We start from the raw sequence: 22,048 nt of genomic DNA, 5'->3' as shown, positions 1-22,048 counted from the left end.
CTTTTAAGTCCACATTTTTTGGAGAAGCAACAATTTCTGAATTGGAAATTTTCAATTAATCAGTTGTCTGAATGAGTCAAATATAATCCAACTGATCTGGTTCTCAGACTCATTAGGTCACATTGGTTAAAAGCTCAATGAGGGCACGATTAGCAATGAACAATGACTTAAATTTCACTCTTTTCCTCACGCAAATCTTGATTTCAGAAGAAATGGAATGGAGTGTTTCTGCTTTCTCAAGGATGGGACAGAAACAGCAGTTTTGAATTGGATGAACTGTGTTTAAACACAGCATGAGACTCTAATTATTTGTTTATGAACTTTGTGTCATGTTATCTGAATTTTGCAGCAGCCTGAAAAAAAGAAAAAGAAAAAAAACACTAGAGCTGCAGTTGAGGAACAAATTAATGCTGTTCTTTAAAACACAGCACTAAGCTCAGGATTCATGTGAGCTTTTTCAGCAGCAATACAGAAAAGCACAAACACCACTGCAAGACTACAAACTCAGGGCCTTTAGGATCTACTTTGCTCTTTAAAGAAAAGGGTAATTTCACCTGCATTTATTAGTCAGAGTAAAAATTCTCAAGAGTACTGAGATGAAATATCAAAACTTTTTATCAAAGTTGAGCTTTCTTCAGTTCTGGGAAAAGTGCTTGTATTTACTCGCTAAGAGTTGCATTGTTTAGCGACTGTGTGCATGAAGGACACAGCAGTCTTTGAGTGCTTGATCCTAAACGCATGCCTTGATCTTCTCAGTGTGACCTCGAGATTCAACCATTGACTATTCCCCTTGCTGTCGAGTAATCAAAGTTTAAGACCGCAAGACAGCCAAAAGCCTATTAAGTCAATCGTTTGAAGTTTAAAGGTCAGTCAATATATAGTTTATTTATTTAACATTTATTTTTAAATCCAGCTATTAATTTCTTTGTTTTGCTCTTTTTTTTTCAAAGTTTTGGTTTTAATTCAAACTCTTTTGCTTAAAAATAATACATAATTATGTAACTCAGATAATGTGTGTCAATGAAAAGTCATAGATACACTTCCCACCTAGCCTAATTGTTTGTTCCTAGATTTTCCAAGTTGTATATTGTTTTTAAGTGTACTTCAGAAGCTCTCATAGTAGTTGAAAGTATTTTGTAAACATATATTTATCAGTATGCAACAAATTTCTCAAGACTGGATTGGGTAGGTCAAGGTTATCATTTACACTGAACAAGACTGCATTATGCTAACAGGGGCCACAATGCGTCACAGAGAGATTTATAAGAGATGTAATTGTAAAGAGCATCTGAATAATGTCCACTAAATCACTAGAGAGGGTAAATATGAGAGGCCTGTGCTGCAGAAAGAAGGATGATAGAATGGCATTAGATGATATTGTGGCCTTGATCGCTCTGATTATTCTAATCCATAATGATGTTAAAGCAGCACTGATCCCATGGGAACGTTGTAGGCAGAGGCCAAAATTAACACCCGCTAAGCGCCGAATACAAGTGAAAATTGTCTTTGGCAAGCAAATAATACTTGGCCGTTAACTTTATTTAGAACTGTGACATTGTAAAGTGTACAATTGAAGTCAAAGACAAGAACCTCACTGGGAAATTTACCATCAAAACTTTAGTTATTGTTTTGTTTGTTTTTTGTTGTTTTTTTCTCCATATGGCAACACACATTGAATATTCCTTGTTTTACACAATAAAAATATAAGAAAGAAAATAATGTGTCGACATTTTGTGACAGTTTTGTATATCATCTTGATTATGTTGCTGTGATTGACATAATGATCTTCATTGCTTGTCGCAAATATGCAAGGGGAAAGAAACGTTTATTATTTGATGAATAGAAAGCTAAAAAAAATTAACAGGTCATGAAAATTGTCCTTAGGAAATGTTTCACAATTTCCAAAAATATTAAGCAGCTTAACTGTTTTCAACATTGATAATAATAAGAAATGTTTCTTATATTAGAATGATTTCTGGAGGATCATGTGACACTGAAGAGTAGTAGTGGAAGCTTTGCTAAATTCAGCTTTACTGAAATATATTAAAATATTATAAGCATAATATAATATTACAATATTTGTTTAATATATCAGATATGTCAAAAAAAAAAAAGATTCAGCAGATATGCTGTGCTCCTATCTGAGTGTGATTCATGAGAACAATTTGTCCGATTTGTCTTTTAAGATTAAAGATGGTGATAATGTAGATTAGTAACACTAAAAACAGTGTTGGTTGAATGAGCATTGTGACAGTCTGTGACAGTGTGTGTTGTATGCCACATCCCGTGGCACATGACACCTGACATAATTCTAATGTCAGAAAAAAAAACTGATCTTAATTTGGGTTTGTTTTGATAACTATGATTTGTTTCAATGAATGCATCAGTGCATTCATTCATTTATAAATAAATCTCTATGGGGAGATATCCACTCTGCATAGCAGCACTGTCCAGGTGTGGAGAACGAGATAGTAATTGGACAAAATTTAATTTAAATTATGTGAAATTGAAGTAAACAGGGGGTGTAAACCCAGTGGGAATTAATTCAGCTCTATCTGGTGGATTTCATTGTCAATTTTGTTATCTACAGGGACATAATTATTCTCTCAAGAGTCTGCAGATTTGACTGTGCTTACCTCTAATTCAACCTAAAGCCTGCTTTTCCCAGCCGCCAGTATATTTACCCTTTTTCTGTTGTAATCAAAACGCTGCTCGTGTAGGTTTAGGCCATTGCAGAACATTGCAGCATAGACTTGTGTCAGATACCGATGCTTTGATAAATTAATTGTAGCAATGCTAAATCAACGAGAGCTCCTCGTTGAATTCTTCCTGTACAGGTGAATATTTTTGGTCTGTTTTTACCATCTGGTTACTTTCTGAGAACAGCTGGATGTCAGGAATAAATGCTAGCATCTCGCTTGTCCTGCGAAATATTGGCAAATGCTCAGGGATCTTCTCTACTGGGCCAATTAAGTCTTGTGTATTAGCTGCACACAGGTAGCTTGTGTGACAAGTTATTGACTTGTTTACATCTAGCTGTTCCTTTTCCAATTATATTTTGCTCATTCAATAGCTAACAATTGTAAGACTGGTCAATTACCAATATCACACGACTGTACATGTGGAGCTGGAAAAGCAGTGCACCACGAACTGTACATTTCACATGTAATGAGACATGCTCTCCTCCCTGTCTGCTCATTTTACCACCTTTGCTTTTGTTTAAAAATGTCTCCTGCCAACATCTTAGTAATGAAAACAAAAGTCAATTTCAGAGGTTGAAACATGTCAATACATGTGTCAGACATATCAGTCACCGATGGGAGTGACACCAGTAGATTTACTGTTACCAGTTTAATAAGTAATCCTTAACTCAGAAAGTCAAACTGTTTTCGAAATTGGACTTTCAACTATGAAACCCACATCTTGGATTTTGCTGAGATGTAGGCCTACCTGTATGATGTTATGTGAACATGCAGGTGTAGTTTAAGGGCGTTTTCACAGCAAGCTCGTTTGCAGCGTTTGTTTTGGAACCTGGTGCACTTTCTCTCTTAGTTCGGTTCATTTAGACATATGTGAGAAAAAAAATGCCAATCATGCTCAATCCTCACCAAAATAATCGGTCTGAGATCACCTGAACGAGGTGGTCTCGGCCCGATTGCAAACAAACTCTGTAGCAGTTCACTTGTGGTAAGAAAGCAATGCAACCCAACGGAACAACGAACCAGGCCATGACACAATATATGATGGGTAATTACGTATGTTGCATGAAAAGCAGCAGTGTTTTGCCTCTCAAGATGAATCGAGGGTTACCCTGTTTCAAAGACAAAGTGAAATGCCTTATTGAAATATGGTTGAACAAACATATTTCAGAACAACATTCCAAAACATAAAAATACAGACAAAGTCTTGATTTTTGCTAAAACTCATAAATTAATGTAATGACAGCTATGTATAAAGAAAGCCACAATCAGCCCGCAGAGTTTTTGTCTTTCCATCCTGATTGATGACCGCTATGAGCCAGATATTGGAACATAAACAAGTCCATGCTGACCAATGAGAGAAAAGTTTACTCGCATTTGACTCGTATTAATTGAACAAATTTTGGTCAATTTAGAAAAATGTTGCCTTGCGAACCAAACCGAACCAAGAAGAAATTGCAACATTGGAACAATTTTAATCCTTGTTTCGGAACAAAACGATCTAAACAGGTGTGAAAATGCCCTAAGATACACATTCACTTTTAAGCAAATAAAATGCATCAAATAGTCAAAGGCTTTGTTCACACTGCATGGAAAAAGTATTTACTTAATACATATTTTTGAGCAACTGTTCAGACTTTTATGTAGACTGTTTAGAATGCATTAATTTTAATTTAATTTCTTTCTTTTTCCTTTTTTCTTTTTTGTTAAGGCAAAATTAATTTTAAAAGTAGCCACTACCCTAGCAACCATTTAGAGCACCCTAGCAACCATATAGTAAAATGAGCCGAATATATTTTGGAGCCAGAACGTTGTAAAGTCAAAGTGTTGTTGTTGTTGTTGTTGTTTTATATGGTAGCTTAATCCATATCCACCACAACATCGGGGCTTGGCTCTATTGATTCGGGCAGACATCCATTCTATTAGATTCACTGTGGTAACTGTCTTGAAACAATAGGACTGGGAATCGAAAAATCAATTCCAACTCTGGAATCGGATACTTTAGGTCAGGAATTGGATACTTGTTATAAAATTTCAATTTTGATTCCATTTATCGATTTCTGTGTGCGCATTTTAACATTCAAGTGCAAGAAGACCCAAAAGAGAACTCAATTTGGCATTGAGCTTTTTTCTGCTGGAGAGCGCTGAAGTGCTGCAGAGCACGTGAACAAGGCCAAATGTACGGTTCAAACATTTGGGGTTAATAAGTTGTCATAAGTGGTTTTCAGCAAGAATGCATTAAGACTTTTACATTGTTACAAACATTTTCTATTTAATATAAAATAAATAAATTGATAAATAAATAAATACGCCAGCAGCCATATCACCCTGTAGCCCAAGACTGGTTGCTAAGCAGGGTTGAGCCTGGTTAGTACCTGGATGGGAGACCTCCTGGGAAAACCAGGTTGCTGCTGGAAGAGGTGTTACTGAGGCCAGCAGGGGGTCTCTAACTTTGTGGTCTGTGTGAGTCCTAACGCCCCAGTATAGTGACGGGGATACTACTGTATACTGTCAAAAGAGCTCCATCCTTTGGATGAGACATAAAACTATAGGTCCTGACTCTCTGTGGTCATTAAAAATCCCATGGCACTTCTCTTAAAGAGTAGGGGTGTATCCCTGGCCACATTCCACCCATTGGCCCTTGTCAATCATGGCCTCCTAATAATCCCCATCCACTGAATTGTCTCTATCACTTTATCTCTTCTCCACCTATATCTGGTGTGTGGTGAGGGCACTGGTGCCGTTTTACTGTGGCTGCCGTCGCATCTTCCAAGTGGATGCTGCACACTGGTGGTGGTTGAGGAGAGATCCCCCTAATATGATTGTAAAGCGCTTTGGGTGTACAGTAGTACATATTAAAGTGATATATAAATGCCTCATTCATTCATTCATTCATTCATACTTTCTATTCATCAAAGAATCCAGAAAAATGTATCATGGTTTACACAAAAATGTAAGCAGCATAACCGTTTTCAACAGTAGAACAATAAAAATACAAAATGTTTCATGAGTACCAAGAATGGGGTAATGATGCTGAAAATTCAGCTTTACCATCACATGAATAAAGTTATATTTTAAATTACATTTAAAAAGAAAACAGTTCTTTATATTTCACAATATTCCTGTTTTTACTGTATTTTTTATCGAGTAAATGTAGTTGTGGTTAGCATAAGAGTAATTGTAAATATACAGATCACTGCTAGTTCAGTTTCTGCACACCTCTAATCCTACCCCACAGGCTGCTATCTCCCCAAACTAATTATGCCATGTCTCCATACTGCGGCTGCTCCTTTTTCAAACATGCCACTCTGTGCTGTTACAGACACGCTTCTGTTCACCAGTGCCTCTTGCTTTCCTCATTTCTCTCTTTTTCCTTCCTCTCTATTTATGTGAATTATGTATGCTGTTTCCATCACTCATACTCTTCCAAAGACTTTTCTTCTGGCAATTAGTGATATTGAGGAACTGCAGAGAGAGAATAAGTCCCTTCTGAACAACAGATTCACTTTTGATTTGGGAAAGAAATCACAAATGCGTTTGTAGGTTTAAAGGGGTTTGCTTTGCGTTGTGATTAAATGCTGGCTCAGATCAAGTTAAATTGCCTTTGAAGTATTGTTCTTTCTGATATTTGTTTTAATCTCATTTGAAAGCAAAACACACCTAGTGGTGCACAGGCTTTATAGAATCATTATCCCAATGGCGTTATAGACACCAAGTGACAACTTGCTGTTAAACTGACATTGCCTGTAAGAAAATCATACATCTCACTCAAATTGACAACTTTACAGCAGGCATAATAAGCAGATGCTTGAAGTTATTGCAAAACAATTGTTTCAAAAGTTTGTTTGTTTGACTTAACAGTATTTGAATGGACTTAAAAGGGTTTGTGGTTATGCTAATAAGGTGTATTATTAATACAAATGTGGAGATCACTTATTTTTATGGTCAGTTAAGTATTCCAAATGTTCACTCAAGCATGGTTCTGTTTTATCCAGTGTTGTGCCTCTAATATTTGTTTTTTATTGATTTTTCTAGAATGTCTTCATGCTTTTTTTTTAGGTGAAAATTATGCAAATGTGCAAAAGTGGTTCCCAACTGGTGAGCTGTAACCCATAAATGAAAAGTAGGCATTTGTTGATGGGGTCATGAACAGCTAGAGAAAAAAAATTGTAAATGCATATAAAATGCAGATTTTTGGTTCACATTTGAGTCACAAGCTAGAAACTAGACAGAAAGACATAGTCCAACATTAAAGGTATAATTTACCCACAAATGATAATTATGAAATTATTTACTCACTCTCATGTCGTTAAACCCGTAAGACTTCTGTTCATCTTTGGAACACAAATGAAGATACAGTATGTTTGATGAAATATGAGAGAAGTCTGTCCCTCCATTTACAGTCTATGCAACTACCACTTTGATGCTTTAGAAGTTCATAAAGAGATTGAAAAATAAATCCATATGTATTGAGTGTTTTATCCAAATTTTCTAAAGAGACATGATCGTTTCATTTGATGAATAGATTTGAATTCATTCACATAGAAACATTGATCAGCAAACACAAACAGAAACTCAATCGTACTTGCTTGACATGCAAAAGCAAACCTCATTGGTTCTTGCTGTAAGGAACTCAGCTTTTTGGAAATATTAATAATCAATAATATCTTGTTATTATTAATTATAAATATTTGGGTCAGTTAATTGGATTAACTTGATGTGGCTGAATTAATATTACAATCAATTAATCAGTTCTTCCAACGAACTCTTTTGATTATTAATTTATTCTAAGAAAAGGTTATCTTCCATGACCACAGAAGAATAATTATTTCTTCGCCTGTACAGTACTTTGAGCCAGTAGCAAAAACCGTGATCGTAAAGTGACTTGTATTGCAAACAAAACAGAACCAAATACATATTATGTACAAGTTTTATTAACTAAATATAGATATTTATATGAATATAAATAAACTAAACAACACATGAATACATAAATAGGTTAGTGAGAGGATGAAATTGGAAACCAGAAGAGGGTCTATGAGAAGAACCATCAGAATTTCATTTTCACATTTCATTGAATTGAATACTTGCATTTGTAATGGGAACAATTCTTGAAGTTGTTGAAAATTGAAGTCGTTGATGGTTCCGGCAGTGTCAAGTGGAAGTTGGTTGAGCGTTCTCTTTCTCCAGGAACGCATCGCTGGTTTGGTCAAGGCCTGGGACTCTGTTGAGGCCACGCCGAGCACCCAGGAGAAGTGAGGAAGTCGGAAGGATGGGTGATTGGAGTCGTTGTTGGTTGGAGTCTTTGTTCCAAAACTCTTGAGATTGTCCTTGGTTCTTTGTGAGAGAGTCATCTCTCTCCTGCCTGAGCCCATATCTAGTTGGAATCGAGGCCTGCTGGGCCCTGGGGCCCCCGTGGAGAGGGAGGGGGTTCCCCAGAATCACCAGAACAGTGTTGCGGCTGGATGAAAGAACTAAGAGAGGGAGGTCACATGTGGACTGTCTCTAATAAGGCCTGGAGAAGATCCTCCCGTAATTGATTTACGGATCTTTGTCCCTAGCATGATTATACCTTCATTAATGCTAAAATAGCTATAACACATCCACACTGCATTCTAGAAGAAGGTGATGTACATCAAAGTGTGAGTCATTAAATGAGGATTAATTAGGTTGGAGGCATGATACAGGTGAGGTTACATTGATCGTTAGTTGGTTGTATACCAGGATACATACCATAATATATACCTAATAGTACACGAGACAGTAAACCATTTACACTGTTTCTTTCACAGATTTATGCATGTTCATTTATAGATCAGTTAGTCTATGATTAATGCAGCAAAGTCTGTTTTAAAGAGGGTTTCTGTTTCATAGTCTCTCTCTTGAGTATGTGGCCACATTCCTCGTAGGTCGTAAAATCTCCTTATCATGCCCTGTAACATGACACTGTTTCTGCCCTTGTGTTTGTTCATTTGGGCTGTGTGAGGAGTTTCATAAACCTTTGTATATAATGAATAATTAGTATGTGTCTGATTGGTCCATACCCTACATAGCTGAAGCTCAAATGTGCTGTGTAACACACGAGAATGAACCTCCTTGGTTCTCACAAGTCAAGCAAACATGCTTGAGCTTCCGTTTACCACAACTCATGTGTGAGTTGATGAAGGTTTATTTGTGAATAAAAGCCTAAATTCAATCTGTTTATCATATTAAGCAAGTGTGTCTCTTTAGGAAATTCAGGCTAAACCACTCAAATCAATTCAGATGGATTAGTTTTACAATCTCTTTACAAACTTTTTGAACCATCAAAGTGGTAGTTGGACTCTGAATGGAGGGACAGAATTCTCTCAGATATCATTAAAAAATATCTTAACTTGTGTACCAAAGATGAAAGAAAAGTCTTACGGGTTTGGAGAAACATGAGGGTGAGTAATTGATGACAATTTTTATTTTATGGTGAACTAACAAAAGTTTTTACTTTTTATTTTAGTTTTTCTGTTCAAGTCTTGTTAATGCTCAGTGTAATTTTAATGCATTTCAGTTTTTGATTTTAAGAATTTTTATGTATTTATTTACATTAAATAATTTGGTAATTTTAATACTGAAGCAAACCATTTTAGAACAACTGCTGCATGACACAAGTGTAGATTTCGAAAGTAAATTAAATGATTCGGACCATCTTCTCATAGGCTCGGTTGAATTTGTAGTAATTGAATCTTCCACCTGAGGGCAGTGCTAAATAATTTAAGAGTATTCAATTATAGTACTATCAATTAACAAAATTAATTATCATATCAGTTTCTTACTCCCTTACAGCATGAGGAGAATATAAAGATTACATGCATCTGTAAAGCTCTCAGATAGCATTATTATTTTAATTATTGTGCATTTTTTCAACCATCGATAGTATCTTGGATACTGCACATCATCTCTCAAGGCTATGTGGAGGAATACATAACATAGTGGTAGAAAACATAAAAATAGAGATTATTTTTAAAAAATCAATTATCTGGCCCTTGTCAGCAGGATTTTGACAGTGTAGCCCTGGGCAAGCCTTCTTTCTATTGCTTATAGCTTTGTTATTTATAAAATAAGAGGTCATACTGTGTTGAAATTGTGTATCTAAAAAGAGATAAACGGAAGTACAGAAGGCATATAAAGCAAGGCGTTTGACCCATGTATTACAGAACAGATATGAATTAATTAAAAATGCACAGAGCACTGATGGTAAGTCAGATGAAGAAAAGTGTGTTAAAATGAACATTTTGTCATCCTTTACTCACTCTCACTGACTTTTCTTCTTCTGTGGAACACAAAAGGAGAAACTATTGCTGGCTCTTTTCCATGCAGTTACAACAGGGACTGAAGCTTTAAACCTTCAAATAGGATGCTGAAGCACTATAAAAGTGGTCTGTATGACTCATTCTCTATTCTCCAAGTCTATTCTCCAAGAATGATTCATTGAAGAATTTGACTAATCAGTGACAGTAATTATTTGTTCTAATCTTTAGCTTACCTCTTTCCCTGCCATTGAGGTAATTTTCCATCATTTAGGACACAGCTTCCCCGCCATTGACGAAAATTTCCGGTAATCAGTGTTTTCACTGTTATATGGGGAGGCACTGTTACGCATCTTCTGAAAGAGTACTGAATCTCAGAATCAAAACACAGGCGAAAAGATTCAGAAACGATAAAAGCGAAAAAAGCATTACTTCTGCACATGTAAAATACCATGATCATCAAACATTAAACAGCAAATAAAATCAAACATTTAATTCGGTAAAAATTAGGCTACCGGATGAAATATTGACCCAGGAGCAGGGGATCCATTTCCCCCTACATCGTGAATCCATTTTCAAAACCGTGTTTTTGTCTTATTCTGACGGTACACCTATAAAAAGTGTTTATCTTCAGACTATTTAAGACTGATTCGAGTCGTACCACTGTGGAGTAGCACAGTACCTGCGTGACTGGTCATAGACATAAACAGAGAGAAGTTGCTCCGGCTACAATGTCTTTTGCAAGACGCATGCAGTTCTGTCTATTAACCACTAGAGTGCCATAAGTTACGGACTGCAGCTTTAACCACATTCAAGTGTTGATAAATATGAGAATGCACAAAACTGTTAGTTTAAATCAGATGCTCTGTTCTTTCTTTTGATGTATTACATTTTCAGATTTGTAACATAATATTCTGGGGGCCATGAAGGTTTTGTGGAAATTATCAAAAATGCTGGCGGTGGCTTTTTAAAAAAACACTGGCGGGAAAAGTGTTATTTCCTCTTTTTTTTTTTTTTTTTGTTCCATGGCAGAAAGTCATGCATGTTTAGAACGAGAAACTGAATTCACATTTTTGGTAGAACTACTCACTATATCTATTTAAAGGGTAAGTTCGGCGTTTTACAAGTAAAGCCCTGTTTTAAGATCGTTTCTGATTAACTCGAACGGTTAAGATTAAAATTTGGACATATGCTGCTGTCCTGAGAATTTTAGGTTTTTGTGTTAGCACCCCCCCACCTATACAATGGTTTCATAGGGGCACTGGAACAATCATTCATATAAACGCATTAAACTTTAGTTTACAAAGACGTGAAACTCACCAAGTGGTCTGGGGTGTACACTGATATGCTCACGCAAAAATCCCTGCAAAAGATGCTTTCCAACAGGTGTTTTACCATTCGTTGTAAAACTGTGGACCTATTTTTCCAACGTCTCACAACCGGACATTCTTCCAAAAACTACGATAAAACCTGTTGGAAAGCATCTTTTGCAGTGATTTTTGCGTGAGCATATCAGTGTACACCCCAGACCACTCGGTGAATTTCATGTCTTTGTAAACTAAAGTTTAATGCGTTTATATGAATGATTGTTCCAGTGCCCCTATGAAACCATTGTATATGTGGGGGGGTGCTAACACAAAAACCTAAAATTCTCGGGACAGCAGCATATGTCCAAAATCTTAACCGTTCGATTTAATCAGAAACGATCTTAAAACAGGGCTTTACTTGTAAAACGCCGAACTTACCCTTTAACATTATCATTAGTTTCTCCATAGGTTAGTCATGTCCATAAGGGTGCAATGAGATGAAATGGGTATTTTGCAGAGCAGTTCACATTAAATGCAATATTGATCTACACCCAGTACACATGAATATAAGTATGAGGGAGAGAGAGTTGGAAACTCACAAATGATCCATAATTAACTTCGCTCTGCCTGTCCTCTTCCTCTCGGCAAATGATTTGCACTTGATTTCCCGCTGTGGCTGTAAAAGTCTGAAATTATGGACCATGTTTGTGAAAGATACATCGAAACTGAGATCAAGACGCTCATAGAAGATGGTCCCCTCAAAGTGCATGTTGTGTTAGTTTGTGAACTGAATTTTTACAGATCTGTAACAGCTCTCTTCCTACTGGTTCACTAGAGATATCAGATTGTGAACTTCGACACGCTATTATGTGGAGGGTGTCAACATTAGATTGTTTGTTAGTATAATTTTTTCAGTCGCATCAGGATTTTATTAAAGAACGTGAAGCACAAAACCCATCGGGAGGTCCCAACATCACACAATGCCACATGGTAAATAAAGATCTAAAGCTGCGATATCAAAGCCTTCCCTCAATCGTGTCTGCATTACCATGGGACATCGACATAAATCTGTGGAGCGCTTACTGTGAGGAAACAAGAGAGCCTTATTAATTTATATATATAAATATATATATATATATATATATATATATATATATATATATATATTGCTTGTTCTTTCCACTGTAGGTGATCCCATTTGACACAATGATATCAAGGCTGCACACAATACAAACAGGCTTGCAATTTTTTTCGTCAGTTGAGTTCTTCTCGCACGCTCATTTACGTTGGGTTTTCATATGCTCTCATAATGTAACAGCTGGCCCAAAGGTTTTCATTTTTTATTGATGTACTTTAATAACATATTCCCCACTGCATGCAGTACCATAATTTGTTCCTTTGGTTTGAAGGCATCTATCAGTTCTCTTTGTCCCATATGTGCAATGCTTTCCCCCTTGAGAATGCTAAACCTGTTACTGTTGACTTTAATTCCAGCACCTCGGGCTCTATAGTTCACTCTTGAACTCTCAAAATGATCATCTCTAGAAACAGTGTGAAGAGAGGATGTTGCTGAAAGAGAGCACTGATTCAAATTAAAGGGGAAAAAAGTAAATATTGTGCTTTTGTTTTTGAGGTAAAAGTTGTATTGGTGGTAAATGCAGGTCAGGTTCTTCTTGCTGAAAAAAATTAAATAAATCCTAAACCAGCCTGAGCTTGTCTTTGCTGGTTTTAGAGTGGTTTGGGGCATTTTGTCAGGCTGAGAGACATATACTTTTTTTTCTTACAAAATAGCACTGTAGAGTGTACATACTGCATCTTAATCGAAATTTGAAAAAATTGAAATATATTTTTCAAAGTATTTTAATGTATTTATTTCATGAATAATTCACACACACACACACACACACACACACACACACACACACACACACACACACACACACACACACACACACACACACACACACACACACACACACACACACACACTCTCACACACACACACACACACACACACACACACACACACACACACACACACACACACACACACACATATATATATATATATATATATATGAATTATGAATTCATAAATATTACATTTTTGAGGATTAATGCCACATGACATTTAACAACCTTGAATTGACCTTGCCTTTATGGGAAAAAAGATGGAATCATTTTTCTTTCCCTGCGTATTAATTGAACCAAATGACACACCAATTGACAACCTCCGTCAGGTTTTTTTTTTTTCTTATGTGTTTTTATTGCTCTTAGGGCATGAAAAACAAGATTTGAACTTTTATTTATTTATTTACACATTTTTTAAAGAGATTTTCAGACGTCCTGTAGTATGCGATTTTAGTTTTAACTGAAGAGATACTAAACATAATACAGTAATAATAACACAACAATACTGTGTGTATTTAACACACCAATGAAAAAAATGATATAAAATCATGTAAAAACTACTAACTAAATATATATATAATACAGCTTCAATTATTGCAAGCACAATTGAATTTGTTCCCCTTGCGACCAGCAAATGAATAATTCATAAAAGTTGAATGTCACGTGTCTTTGAGAAAATGATTCCATCAAAGATCTATTCAACCGGTGATGATACAACTCTGTGGAAACCCAACTCAGATTATGTAGAAAATGCTCACAGTCCCTATAGTCTATCAGAGTATTTTGATTTACCCTTATTAGCTGATCATTTTGTTAAAAATTATGATAATTATGTTAAAAATTGACATATTTCAACCGTAGCTCTCCTCTCCAAATCTCGCAATCTGAGAGTACGGACTCTGCATTTCCTGCCTGAAGACGAAAGCAGGGGCGCAGCCGACCCCGTGTGAGGTACGGGAAAAGACCTTCCTGGTGGTGGTGGGGAGGATGGAGGGGAAGGAACCATCTCGGTGGTGGTGGGGAGGATGGAGGTAAATGGAAGCGTCAGCATCTGCAAACTCAGACATGTGTAAGTACCTATCTTTTATACCACAGGTATTAGAACACGATTGGATAGATGAGAAGGTAATGAGTGACGTAACAATGGAGTCTTCCCTGCAGAACTTATGCTAGAGCTTCATTTCTCACCTGTTCATAGTGAGAATTTAACCCTAAACTAAAGTGTTACTATATTTTCAAGAACAGCAGTCACAGAATGAAATGTAGCTAAAATATACTGTAGCTGGTGATGCATGATGTCCAATTTAGTGGACAGATGATTAATCAGAATTTCCTCCCAATCTAAAATCAATACTTGGAAAACTTCACAAGGATATGACTCCTTAGATGCTACTTGATGCTACAACATCACCTAGGATTGAAGGAATGGATTTATATTCTGGAGGCTGTCAGCCATCTTGGTTTGATGGAGAAAAAAAAACTCCACATGCAACAGCTTGCCACTTGGTGGCAATGTATAGGATGATGCGCTAGAGTCCACTGTAGAGGTTGATGTGCAACTATGCCATCAAAACCCCATGCATATGCATGACAATGCTTTTGGAAGAGCTGTCCACTATAGGGACCTCTATGCGTGAAAGTGTTAATGCAAATTAAAATTGCGGTAATTGGATTCAGTGTCTCACTGCATTCTTCTCCTCTGAACCTTTTTCTTTTTCTGGCTCCTGAGAAATGACTAGGTATAGCACATTCATTGATATGTATATGGTATGTACTATATAGTGCATGGAAACTTGCCTGCAGATGGAGTCTGCCCATATTCCACAACATTTAACTTCAGTAAATTTATTATAGGCCTGAAGAGAATGAAAGCATGTCACATCTCACGAACAACCAATTCTTAAACCTGGCAACAACAGTAGAAACATTTAGGTGGGCTGTACCTGATGGAACGTTTGTATCTAAGTCTTATCACTACACCGGAATCAGAGCAGAAGTCTTTGTGGAGAAAATATCAGGATCTCTTCCAAATCCTCCCAAATGGAGCATCCATGATGGCCACTCAGACTGTGTGGAGGCCAAAGCCATCTGTTGCTCAAGTGTTAGTAATTTCCTCACCAGGCCTGTCAGCTGGAGCACTGCCTTGATTGGGCAATTCTGATGCTCATGGTAAACCAGCAGGATGTCACTGCACCTGGGCTCTTTCTGTAGACAATTACCATTTTTAGTCAATGGTGGCACAGAGAGACCACAGAGTTCCTTTTGTGGTATAAGTGACTTCCTCCTATGATGAGTATGTTAATTGCACTCAAACCACCATCTTTAAATGTTAAAAATTGAGATGAAGAGTAACATTACTTTTCATTATTTCATAAGTAAATTATTATTACATTATTATTGTTGCTGCTGCTGTCAGTCTTATTGTTACTATCATTAAGTAGGCAGTGCGAGATGTTTCTGTTCTCAACAGGAGATTGATTTCAGAGTGAAAACCGTGGATGCGTCTCAATCAGCTCCCTAGTTCAGTAGTCGGGGGACTGATCAGGGCCATTTTGAGGGCTGTCTCAATCACAAAATCTGTCCAGTGCTCCCTAAAAAATTCCATAATGCACAGTGAAAACGCCAACTCTCTACACTTACGCCAAACGCCAACTACACTAAAGGATATATGTTTTTAAAATGCAAACCATTATTTAATTATGATTCAGCATAAACATACATCGCTAGACAGGTAATGAACATAATCTAGCTAACATAATTATTTGTTTATCGATGAATGTTGCACGTATACATAAGTATTTATCATTATGTTCAAATTGCTCATAATTGTCATGTTGCCAAAAATAATAATATCGGTGTCCAAATGTGTAGTGAGCCAGGGTCCTTACTGTCCTTACCAGTGCCCAAATTAATGTACAAGATACTGATTCTTGACCTAGGAAGCTAGGGATCAGATTGAGACGCACCCTGTAAAAAACAGCTTTAATTCCCAATGACTATGGAAGTCAGTAAATGGGCGAATAATGTTGACAGAATTTTCATTTATGGGTGGACTATCCCTAAGAGTTATTTGCATATATTTTGTTTATATTTTAATATAGAATGATTGTAATATGCATAATTATAACAAAGTTGTAAGATGTGTATAATATTTGTTTTAATAATAATATTATTGATGTTATATATATTTTTATATATACATACAATTACATTGTATGTTACATTGTTTTGCTTCTGAAGTATATATCTTTTTTTAGGCCCCAGTTGAGGAATTAAAAAAACGTTTACAAAATATTTTATTGTTCATTCATTCATTTGATTTATTCTGAGTTGTAATACTATGACATATATCCGGATGTGACTCTGGAACTTCTCCCAACATCTGTGCCTTAGGACAGCTACATTGGTGTAGTCTTTGATCCACCTCATATAGGACATCAAAGCAGGGCTGAAATGAAAAAACTAACCTCAACTCCATCCAGCTCAGAGAGGAATCTATCAATTCTCTGCACTCCAATCTGAACCATATGACCACAAATGACACTTCTGCTTATGCACAGATGTATACAATGCTAAAAGTGCAGAAAATCCCTCACAATAACTTTTGCAGGATGACCGATATGCTTGATGAATCATCACAAGGTGTGGACAAAAGACCAGTTTCAAATCTGACCTTGCAGATTTTCATTAGGAAAACAGCTTAAATTTTAGTTGTGCTGACAGAGCACAGGGGTGACACAGGGCAGGAATAAAGGTCAGCTTTACTATGATTGTAAAGATGATTCAAGGCATCCTAAAATGACAATGTGTGCAGAGTTTCAGCTGAGTAGTGTTTCTTTTCTGAGCTTCTATTCATAAAGAAAAGGCACTGGATGAGAGGAGGCCCTGTTTTTCATTGGATATGAAAAATACATTTTAAAGTCTTTATGCTGTAACAGTCAACAGAGGTGTAGAATTATAGATGTAGGGCCATATTTACTAAATAGGGCACATTAGCGTGAGAGCGTAATTACAAAAAAGTGCTGATGGGAGTGTGCGTCATCTACTGACAACGCGTAAATTAAAGAACACAGACGCACCCTGATCATTTCCATACTCTACCAAGAGCAGTGCAAATAAGCACCTGGTTTAAGGCCTGTTTTTTGGGGGGTGGTAAATAATGGCGCAAATACCAGTAAATTGATCAGTGCATACCTTAGTAAATCACCTTGCATGATTAATTTAAATACTCTCCTCCTGTAAATTTTGCGTCTGAAAGGAAAAATTTCTAGAAATGCATATGCAGCAAGGTCAGCCACAAAAATAACCTTGTCCATGCCTTTTCAGCCCTAATTTTTCACTGCGTCATTATCATCTTCTTCCGCTTATCCGGGGCCGGGTCGAGGGGGTAGCAGTCTAAGCAGAGATGCCCAGACTTCCCTCTCCTCCAGCTCTTCCGTGGGGACATCGAGGGACATTTTCCGACTGAGAACCATGAGCTCAGATTTGGAGGTGCTGATTCTCATCCCAGCCGCTTCACACTCGGTTGCAAACCGTCCCAGTGCATGCTGAAGGTCCTGGTCAGATGGGGCCAGCACGACAACATCATCCTCTAAAAGCAGAGATGAAATCGTGTGGTCCCCAAACCGGACACCCTCCGGCCCCTGGCTGCGCCTAGAAATTCTGTCCATAAAAATTATGAACTGAACCAGTGACAAAGGGCTGCCCTGCCGGGGTCCAACATGCACCGGGAACAAGTGTGACTACCAGCAATGCGAACCAAGCTCCTGCTCCGGTCATACAAGGACCGGACAGCCCCCATACTCCCAGAGCACCCTCCACAGGACGCTGCGAGGGACACAGTCGAATGCCTTCTCCAAATCCACAAAGCACATGTGGATTGGTTGGGCAAACTCTCATGAACCCTCCAGCACCCTCCAGCTTCCTCAGTGGAAGATTTGACGGTGGGAATGTGGAGATCCTCAAAGTATTCCTTCCACTGTCCGACGACATCCCCAGTTGAGGTCAACAGCTGCCCACCTTCACTGTAAACAGTGTTGGTAGGGCACTGCTTCCCTCTCCTGAGGCGCCAGACGGTTTGCCAGAATCTCTTCGAGGCCAACTGGTAGTCCATCTCCATGGCCTCACCGAACTCCTCCCAGGCCCGATTTTTTGCCTCCACAACCACCCGGGCTGCAGTCCGCTTGGCCTGCCGGTACCCGTCAGCTGCCTCAGGAGTCCCACAAGCCAGCCAGGCCTGATAGGACTCTTTTTTCAGCTTGACGGCATCCCTTACTTCCGGTGTCCACTACCGGGTTTGGGGATTGCCGCCTCGACAGGCACCGGAGACCTTAAGGCCCCAGCTCCGAGCGGCCACGTCGACAATGGAGGTGGAGAACATGGTCCACTCAGACTCAATATCTCCCTCGGGATCCGGTCGAAGCTACGCTGGAGGTGGAAATTGGAGATATCTCTGACATGGGACTCGGCCAAACGATCCCAACAGACCCTCACAGTACGTTTGGGTCTGCTGAGTCTGTCCAGCTTCCTTCCCCGCCATAGGATCCAACTCACCACCAGGTGGTGATCAGTTTACAGCTCGGAATCCGGTCGAAGTTCCGCCGGAGGTGGAAATTGAAGATCTCTCTGACAAGGGACTTGGCCAAACGTTCCCAACAGACCCTCACAGTACGTTTGGGTCTGCCGAGTCTGTCCTGCTATGAGCAAACCCACACCAGCTGGCCGCCTCTCACCATGGGCAACTCCAGAGTGGTAAATAGTCTGTCCTCTCTCAAGGAGTGTGGTTCCACGTCGCTCCTTCGGACTGAGCCCAGCCAGGCCCCATGGGCTCAAGGGTAGGGCCCCGGCTGTGCCATGCGGGGAGACGTCACGGTCCTCGTTTTTAATTCTAGCATAAAGTGTTTCACTGCGTGTCTTTTGCATCCGAAACTGCCTACTGTATGGTATACTTCATTTGGTTTGAAACCGTAAAAAAAAATATGTTCTATATAGTATGAATGTTTGTTCCCCTACTATATAGTATGGAAGTAGGCATATTCGAACGCAGGAAATTATTATTTTAAAAACGTGTGTACATTCTCCCTTTCTGCTGTTGGTCGTTCAACAGATAGTCCCACCCCAAACTCACGTGATTGGATGTTCCATGGTGTTTACACCTTTTTGTGAAAATAACTTATGAATGGCTTACTTACAATTGTATCTGCTCAATTTTTGCCATTTGTTTTCTTCCACATTGCGCCAGATATTTCCCTGATATTATTCAGTCTCTCATCTTCGCCTCATCTCCCTCCTGATCTCACTCCTACAGTATGTCAGCCAATGAGAGTCTGTGATTCAAAGTGTTTCCTTATCTAAGCCAAGAGTGGCTAGAACTGGGACTGAGGAAAGGGAAGGAAGATCATGGAATTGTGTGACAAAAGGAAGCTTAAAACTAAGATGCTTAGAAAGAGTTGGATTTTCAAATTGATACAAACAATCTAAAACTAATGTAGGCACTGTAATTGTTTCGTTTAGTTGCATGTAACTTAGGAACAAACACTTAATGTAGCCTGTTCCCTTTCGAGGCGAACTCGACACTGCGTCGAGAATCGACTCTTTGGGGACGCTCCCTTAGCGTGCGTCTCTGAAGTATGAATGAAGCTATTCCAATCCTGATTGGTGTTGCGTCATGACGTAACATGTGACGGCATAACCGGATGCATAAAAGCGACGCCGGCACACACACACACTAGCTTTTCGCTCTTCAGCAAGCGCTCTATGTTACGACTGTCTGTCTTATTTGGTGTTGTTTGTCTATCCCTCAATATATATATATATATATATATATATATATATATATATATATATATTATGGCCAGCCAGCAGTTCAGAATGTGTGTGCACCCCTGTCCTCGTTTTATTACGGATGGGGACACGCATGTTTTGTGTGTGAACTGTTTGGGAGCGCAGCACGCCCAGGCAGCTCTCGAGGGAGCTGCCTGCGTACACTGTGAAGCACTACCCATGAGGGTGCTGCGCTCCCGGCTGGCGTGCTTTGATGAGCTCGGTCAGGCTCGCGTGCCCCGCGGTTCTGGTCCCGCGTCTGTTGAGGCGGCGCGGCGACTCAGATCGTGGGGTTCGCAGCGGGATCTTGCAGATGAGAATGAGACTCCTGCGGCACTTTCTCATTCTTCATCTGAAGATCCCGAAGCCCCTGTGAGTGGTGCAGAAGCCCGCGCTGCGGCTTCTTCTGCCAACGACCAGGTCCCGGTGCTTGAGCTCTCTGCTTCCGAAGCGGCAGAGGTGATCAGCATCGAGGATGACCGTGAGTTTAGCGCCATTTCACGGCCAGGCTTATGAGGAGCTGGTGGAGGTTGTGACTCGTGCCGTGGCCAGACTTAACATCAGCTGGCGACAAGATGAGCAGGGAACGCAAGTCGTAAGCAAGTTAGATGAGCGTTTCCTGCGGCACAGGTCACAGCATCAGCGCCGGGGTTTGCCGTTTTTCCCCGATCTCCACAAAGAGATCTCGAGATTGTGGGATAAACCGCATTCGTCCCGTGTCTCCCATCCATCTGTTGTCGATTATAGCAATGTTGTGGGTGCACAGGATATGGGTTATGGGAAGATGCCTAAAGTCGAAGAAGCTCTAGCCGGTTATCTATCTCCTGAGTTGGCATCTTCCCTTAAAACCCCGGCGCTGCCTAGTAAGCCCTGCAGAGATACATCTGCTTTAATAGGCAGGGCTTACATGGCGGCAGGTCGGGCTGGTTCATGTCTGCACTCTATGGCTATCTTGCAGGCATACCAGGCCGACCTCCTGAAAGATTTGGACGAGGGGGAGGGGTCAACTCCTGAAGATATTGCGGAGTTGCGGAAAGCCACAGATTTGTCTCTCCGGGCCACTAAAGAGACAGCCCGCGCTATTGCCCTCTCTATGGCAGCTATGGTGGCCACGGAGAGGCATCTGTGGCTCAATTTATCAGGTTTAAAGGAAAAAGATAAATCTGTTTTGCTGGATGCGCCGCTTTCACCTTCTGGCCTGTTCGGCGACGCCGTTACATCGGTCGTCGACAGGTTTCAGGAGGCGAAGAGGCAATCTGCGGCGTTCCAGCAGTTCCTCCCCCGAAAATCGAAGTCCAAATCGAGTAGGGTGGGGCAAGAACATCAGCCCCAGCCATCAACCAGCTCCTCACACCGGGCAGAGCAAAGGGAGAGCGTTTCCTCTAGAGCCCCTCCTCTGGGAGCTTGGCAACGGAGGAAACGCTCCCAGCAGAAGCCCCCCAGCCAGAAGGGCGATTTAAGGGATGTCCTTCAGGCTAGGAGGGCTTCAGGAAAGAGGTCCTAGCCAGAGTGGTGGGACCTCTGAGGGCTGTCCCCTCCGTTGTAGAACAACCGAGGTTGTTCTCACAGTGGAGCCCTCAAGGAAACGATGTGAGTTACCCGCCGTCGGTGCCGCTTCGGGACGCATCATATTCCAGCGAACGCACTGTGAGTCGTTTTTCTCGAAAAATAAAAAACGAGCATCCGTTATGGTCATGAAAACCGTATCGACTACAGCCTGCCGGTCTTCCGCTTCAGGGGGTCGAGAAGGGTGCTCGAAAAACACCAGAGGCCAGTCTCGAGAGGCTGGTTCCCTTAGTAGATTTTGTAGAGGCATGGTATCATCTTCCCAACATATCTGCATTGGTCCTGCATATAATAAAGTCAGGGTACAGACTGCAGTTCGGGCACCGCCACTCTCTCCCCGCACATTCACCAAATGTATGGATGCAGCACTTGCTCCACTAAGACTTCAGGGCATCCGCATACTGAATTATATCGACGACTGGCTCATTCTGGCACAGTCTCGAGAAATGGCAGTTCGGCATCG

At 39.7% G+C, this 22,048-nt stretch overlaps 1 pseudogene; it reads left to right on the top strand.

Moving 5' to 3' along the window:
• Nucleotides 1-5,009: 5,009 nt before the first annotated feature.
• On the top strand, nt 5,010-5,116 carry LOC143742291 (5S ribosomal RNA; annotated as a pseudogene).
• Nucleotides 5,117-22,048: the final 16,932 nt, after the last annotated feature.

Source organism: Siphateles boraxobius, unplaced genomic scaffold (genome assembly GCF_051911475.1).
Source record: "Siphateles boraxobius isolate OS27281-9 unplaced genomic scaffold, OSU_SipBor_1 1, whole genome shotgun sequence".
Lineage (NCBI taxonomy): Eukaryota > Metazoa > Chordata > Actinopteri > Cypriniformes > Leuciscidae > Siphateles > Siphateles boraxobius.
This window is presented reverse-complemented; position numbering and strand designations above follow the sequence as displayed.